The following is a 6,988-nucleotide window of genomic DNA, read 5'->3' on the forward strand; positions in this document are numbered from 1 at the left end:
CAAAAGGCAATTGATTATTTAAAGAAGGAATTTGAGATGAAAGATCTCGGAAAAACAAAATTATGTCTTGATTTGCAAATTGAACATTTGGCAAACGGGATTTTTGTTCATCAATCTGCCTGCATAGAAAAGGTATTGAAACGGTTTTACATGGATGGAGCACATCCATTAAGTACTCCGATGATTGTTCGATCACTTGATGTGAATAAGGACCCGTTCCAACCTCAAGAAAAGAATGAAGAACTTCTTGGTCCTGAAGTACCATATCTTAGTGCAATTGGTACACTTATGTATCTTGCTAACACTACAAGGCCTGACATAAATTTTTCAGTTAATGTCTTAGCAAGATATAGCTCTGCTCCTACAATGAGACATTGGAATGGAATCAAACACATATTGTGGTATCTAAAAGGGACTATCGATATGGGGTTATTTTATGGCAATGATTGCAGTCCTGATCTTGTTGGTTATGCCGATGCTGGGTATTTATCTGACCCACACAAGGCTCGATCTCAAACAGGCTATGTGTTTACATATGGAGGCACTGTCATATCTTGGTGATCGACTAAGCAATCAATAATGCCTACTTCATCTAATCATGCTGAGATAATTGCTATTCATGAAGCAAGTCAAGAATGTGTATGGTTGAGGTCTATAATACACCTTATTCGAAACAAGTGTGGTTTGAAGTGTGATAAATTACCCACAATTTTGTATGAAGACAATGCAGCATGCATAGCCCAATTGAAAGGAGGATTCATAAAAGGGGATAGGACAAAGCACATTTCACCAAAGTTATTTTTCACACATGATCTTCAAAAGAATGGTGATATCAATGTGCAACAGATCCGTTCAAGTGATAATATGGCTGATTTGTTCACCAAATCTCTACCGATGTCAACCTTTAAGAAACTAGTGTACAAGATTGGGATGCGAAAGCTCAAGGATGTGAATTGATGCTCTCATCAGAGGGATTTAATACGCGTTGTACTCTTTTTCCCTTACAAGGTTTTGTCCCACTGGGTTTTTCTTGCAAGGTTTTTAACGAAGCAACCAAACGGCGTATTTCTAAACATGTGTACTCTTTTTCCTTCACTATGATTTTATTTTTCAATAGGATTTTTTCCTAATAAGGTTTTAGCGAGGCACATTATCTATGGACATCCAAGGGGGAGTGTTATAAGAGAAATTAAATTATGTTGGATGTCTACTCTTCCTCCATGATCTTATCAAATGCTTAATGACATATTCAATGACATATTTCTATGCTTAATGACATATTCAATGATATATTTTTATTCACTTTTCATGCATATATAAAGGCCTTGTAATAGATAGGAAAAATAAACAATTGAAGAAGAAATAAGAATCTCTGTTCCTCTCTTTCTCTCTATATTTCTTAGCTTGTTTTTCCTTGTTTGGTATTGTTATTTTGAGTTATACTTATAACAATAAGAAAGAAGTGAAGAAAACCAGAAGGAAGAAGGAATTTTCTTACCGTGCGTTTGTCAGTGGAAAGAACACAAGCAACCAAAAGGAAAAACATTTCTGCCTTTAAGCTTCTGCCAAAACGAGAACTCTAAATCCCGTACCAATTCTTAATGTTTCATTCTAATGCCTTTTCTTTAAGATTCCAATCCATATATATCACGTTGCCATACTTAGTCCACGTGAGTAGCCCAATTCTATTTTTGTTAAATTTTCATTCTCTTATCTTTTTTTTAATATAAATATATCATATCACCCACTTCTAATTACCATGTGGTATAGGTATATCTGCAACCACTTTATCTAGACTGCGTAGGTCCTTATACCCGTCGGGCATGTTATTCATGTCATTAATATCGTCATTATCAACATTCAAAGCCTAACAATGTACGGGGTTTTACATCTTGGGAGGTTGTTATAATTATTTCTGCTGTTGGTTTCGATACTTGTATTAAATTATACGATTATAAAAAATAGCTCGAAATATAATTGTAATCGGCTTGCCTAGTCTTAGAGACTAAGTGCCATCACAACGCCTGTGGTGAGATTTTTTGGCTGTGACATGTTATTTTTTCTATTAACTTAGTTGTCTGAATTTCTAATTCTTTTGGCTTCTCCGTAAAAGTCCTAATTAAGTTTTCTATTTCGTTTTTTGTAGGTATTTTTTCTAGATTAAATTTATTATTTAAAAACAGTATTTTCTATCTATTTGTAATTCTTGTGAGTTTAAAAAGTCAAAATTTTGTTCTAATTTTTCTAAAATTTTTCTTTGTTTGTTTTGTAGAGATTCTATTATATCTATTGTTCTTATTATAGTTTTATTTTTTGTCTTCTGTATGTAATATATGTTCTCCGTTGTTGAAATTACATTTTATAACTGAGTTTTCTTTTATTATTCTATATTTCTTTTTTGGGTATATTCTTAAGTCTAGATATTCTAGATTCTTTAATGTATCTATTGTCATTAATTAGCCTAATGGTATCCAAATTTTTCTGCTTTTAAAGAATAGTATCCTTTGTTCTTGGTAATTTATATCACCTTCTAATCCTTTTATCTCCCAATTTAAAGCGGATATGTTCTCCTCACTAATAATATTTTGTGTTAATCAATTTGAGTTTAGATAAATTCTTAATTCTGATTCTTTTCTTTGTTGGGCTAATTATATGGTTGCCTTTAAGCGTTTTTAAACTTTTTTGAGTATTTTTATCAATTCTAATTTTGCTTCTATATTTCTTTTTAAAATACAATAATTAAAGTCTAATCTTTTAGTCAAAGGGTGTTGTTTCATATAGTCTATCCTAAAGGAAGGGGTTCTATTTTACTTTTAAGTATTCTAATATATTCTTTTTCTTGTATAAGACAAGAAACTCACAATTAAGAGGGGGTAATGCGATGACCCAATATGTCATATTTAATTTTAAATATTTATTTCTGTATTTTGATACCGCCAAAAGCACTATTCAACATCCTTCGACTAGCGTGCACAGTCCGTAAATTTTTTCGAAATGTTTTTATATAAAACAAATAATTACAAATGTGAAATAGAGCTTTAAAACTCAACTGAGTTGACTTCGATCAACGTTTTGAGCCAACGAACCCGGATCAGTATTTTAATAGTTCTGGTAGGTTCGTATTGTGATTTAGGACTTGGACATATACCCGGAATCGAATTCGAAGGTCACTAGCTCAAATTATCGGTATTTAATTGAAACTAGAAATTTAAAGGTTTAAGAATTTCTAAATTTGGTCATAATTGGGTTTTTATTGATACCGGGTCCCGATTTAGTTTCCGAGAGTTTGATCAGCTTCGTAACAATATTTATGACCTATGTACAAAATTTAAAGTTATTTCGAGGTACATAGGCACATTTTCCGTTAGTTTTTGAAAAAAACAATAAAAGGTTTGGTTTTATAAAGCTTGAATTTCTAAAGTTTCACTAGAGATTTGACTTTTGAGCAAACGACCATGGAATACAATTTTGATAATTCCAATAGTTTCGTATGGTGATTTCGGACTTAGGCGGATGTTAGGATTTGAATTTAGAAATCCGTAGAACAATTCGGTGCATTTTGGCGAAAGTTGGAAAATAGAAATTTTTTGGAAAGTTTGACCGGGAGTTGACTGTATTGATATCGGGGTCGGAATTCAATTCTGAAAATTAGAACAACTCCATTATATTATTTATGCCTTGCATGAAAATTTTGAATTCATTCCGAATTGATTTGGCATGTTTCGGTTCGAGTTATAGAATTGAACATTTTCATACACTCATAAGTTTGAATCGACGCGCAATTTGTTGTTTCGCCATTGTTATGTGTGATTTGAGACCTAGCGTAGGTCCATAATATACTTTGAGACTTTTTGGTGTGTTCAGATGGGGTTTCGAGTGGTTCGGGTGAGTTTCGAAGTGGTTTCGGACCATTTTTAAGTCATTTTTAAGTGCTCATTTTTTTACAGCAGTGTGCAAACTTTTTGATGCGCAAAGCTGATTTTGGAAGCTTATATCTCGCAATCTATAAGGAATCTGGATATTATCAAAACACTAAAGTTGTAGCCCTTTGATTCTAGTTATCTAGAAAATAAACCATTCATCATTTGGATATTTGTACAGAAAGTTATGAACAATTGACTGAAGGCTAGTAATGCAATTTTTGTTTGCCTAGCAGTGTGCATCGCCAGAAATTTCTGATGCACAGGGCTTATTTTGGAAGCTTATATCTAGCAATCTTTAATAAATTTGGAAATTACCAAAACGTGAAAGTTGTAGCCCCTTGATTCTAGTATGCTGAAAGATAAACCGTTTATCATTTGGATATTTGTAGAGAAAGTTATGATCGATTGACTGAAGGCTGGTAATGCAATTTTGTTTGCCTGACAGTGTGTATCGCCAAGATTTTCTGATGCACAAGGCTGACATTCGAAGCTTATATCTCGTAATCTATAAGGAATATGGAAATTATCAAAATATGAAAGCCGTAGTCCTTTGATTCTAGTTTCTTGAAAGATAAACTACGTATCATTTAGATATTTGTAAAGAAAGTTATGATCGATTGACTGAAAGCTGGTACCGTAATTTTTGGCTTGAAAATTTTGGACAGAATATATATGTCTGGAGTCCGACATTTTTGTTCATTTTTAGAGTTTAAGTCCTCGGTTTTGGGAGATTTCAGAGGCATTTTTCATGAGTTTGAGTTGGGTAAGTATTCTTTATCTGAAATTAGTTATATTCCATGATTCCATATTTTTTGAAAGCAAAAACGAAAATGTAAGATTGAAAGTCAATGCGATGTCGGAATTCAATAATTTTTGTATGGTTAAACTCGTATCGGAATGAGTGTTTGGATCCCACTATCGAATTTTGATATGAATTTCATATTTTAATCTAGAAATTAGTTAATTCATATGGAATCAATTCCTATGATTTGTATTGAATATATTGAATTGTTTATGACTAGATTTGAGACTTTCGGACACGAATTCGCGAGGCAAAGGTTTATTGGACTCTTGAATTTGGTTGCAAAGCGAGGTAAGTGTCATGATTAACCTTGACTTTAAAGAATAGAACCCTTGAATTATTGTTACGTGAATTTGATGTGTAACGACGTATAAGTAAGGTGGCGAGTGTCTATACGTTGTCAAATTGATTGTTTGTACATTTATGTTGAAATCATAAATTATTTTAAATCATGAATTAATTATTATATTAATTATTTCTCTCATATTCCTTGCTCAATATTATGCCTTGATTCCATGATATATTTACTACATGCCTATTTGATTTATGTGACTTAACTGTTACTTGACATTTAGCATACTAAATATTAAATTGCCTATTTTCTCCTTAATTGCTACTTGTCATCACTTATTTCTAAATAAATCATAATTATTATATGCTTGTTGCCTTACAATTTTATATTAATTGATGCATTTATTGGAATAATTTCTTTTATAAGAATTGGTAAATTATTTAATTGAGGAGCGGGTTGCACGACGCAACAGAATTTATTGAAGGTGAATATATTGGAGGAGCGGGTTGCACGCTGCAACAAAATTTATTGATGGTGAATATATTGGAGGATAGGGTTGCACACCGCAACAGAATTGATTGAAAAGATATATAAAGGACCGGGTTGCACGCCGCAACGAAAATTGAATATGAAATTATTATGGCATCGGGTTGCACGCCGCAATGAAAAGTGATTTAAGTAATAATTGGATATGACTGCCGAGTTGTCTTGATTGTTGATATGATTTACCGGTTTAATTTCTATTCATGTTCTCCTATATTGTTGTTATTATTATTATTGCGTACATGTTAATGTAAGTGACCTGCCTTAGCCTCGTCACCACTTCGTCGAGGTTATGTTCGACACTTACTGGTACATGGGGTCGGTTGTACTCATACTACACTCTGCACTTCTTGTGCAGATACCGGAGTTGGTCCCAGCGGCGTACAGTAGATTTGCTCGGATTCAGCTATCCACATGAGATTGGAGGTATAGCTGCATGGCGTTCGCAGCTCTGAAGTCCCCATCTACTTTATTCTTGCTATGTATTTCTGTAAAACAACCTTATTTTCAATCAAACATTTATTTGTATTATTCTAGTAGCTCGTGCACTTGTGACACCAGTTCTCGGATGGTATTTAGACATCGCTATTATTATGGTTTACTCACTTTATTTCAAATTTTATTCCAGTTATTAGTTTATTTATTATTAATTAAATTAAATTGTTAAAGAAAATGGTTAAAATTATTCTCATGTTTGTTTGCCTAGTAAGTAAAATGTTAGGCGCTATCACAGTCTCGATGATGGGAATTTCGGGTCGTGACAAGTTGGTATCAGAGCACTAGGTTACATAGGTCTCACGAGTCATGAGCAAGCTTAGAAGAGTCTGAAGGATCGGTATGGAGACGTCTGTACTTATATTCTAGAAGCTATGGAGTTTAGGAACAATTTCACTTCTATTCTACTATCTCGTGAGATTTTATTCTATCATTGACAATTGAACTTTTCTATTCTTGTCCTCTCACAGATGGAGAGAACACGCACTGCATCTACAGCCAGACAGGAGTAAGAGCCCCCAGTGACAACTACGACTAGGGGTAGAGGTCGAGGTCGCGCCAGAGGCCAAGGTAGAGACAGAGGCAAAGCTCAATCTATGGATCGAGCAACAACACCTATTGTAGACCCTCGGGTGGATTTAGAAGCAGAGGTTCTAACTCAGACGGTACCTGTTGGACCAGTTCAGGTTCCGGAAGGATTCATAGCTACTCCAGTACTTAAGGACGCTCTAGTCCGTTTAGTGAGTCTTTTGAAGGGTGTGGCCCAAAATGGCACATTTCTAGTGGCACCATTCATCTCATAGGCTGGAGGAGGAGCACAAACTCCCACTACTCCCATTCCGGGGCAGACAAGTCCCTAGTATCAGGCTCCAGTAGCCCATCTAGTTGGGGTAGTTCAACCAGTTATTGCAACACAGGCCGGTGATATGTCTG

The sequence above is a fragment of the Nicotiana tabacum genome, chromosome 13 (assembly GCF_000715075.1).
Source record: "Nicotiana tabacum cultivar K326 chromosome 13, ASM71507v2, whole genome shotgun sequence".
In the NCBI taxonomy this organism is placed as follows: Eukaryota; Viridiplantae; Streptophyta; class Magnoliopsida; order Solanales; family Solanaceae; genus Nicotiana; species Nicotiana tabacum.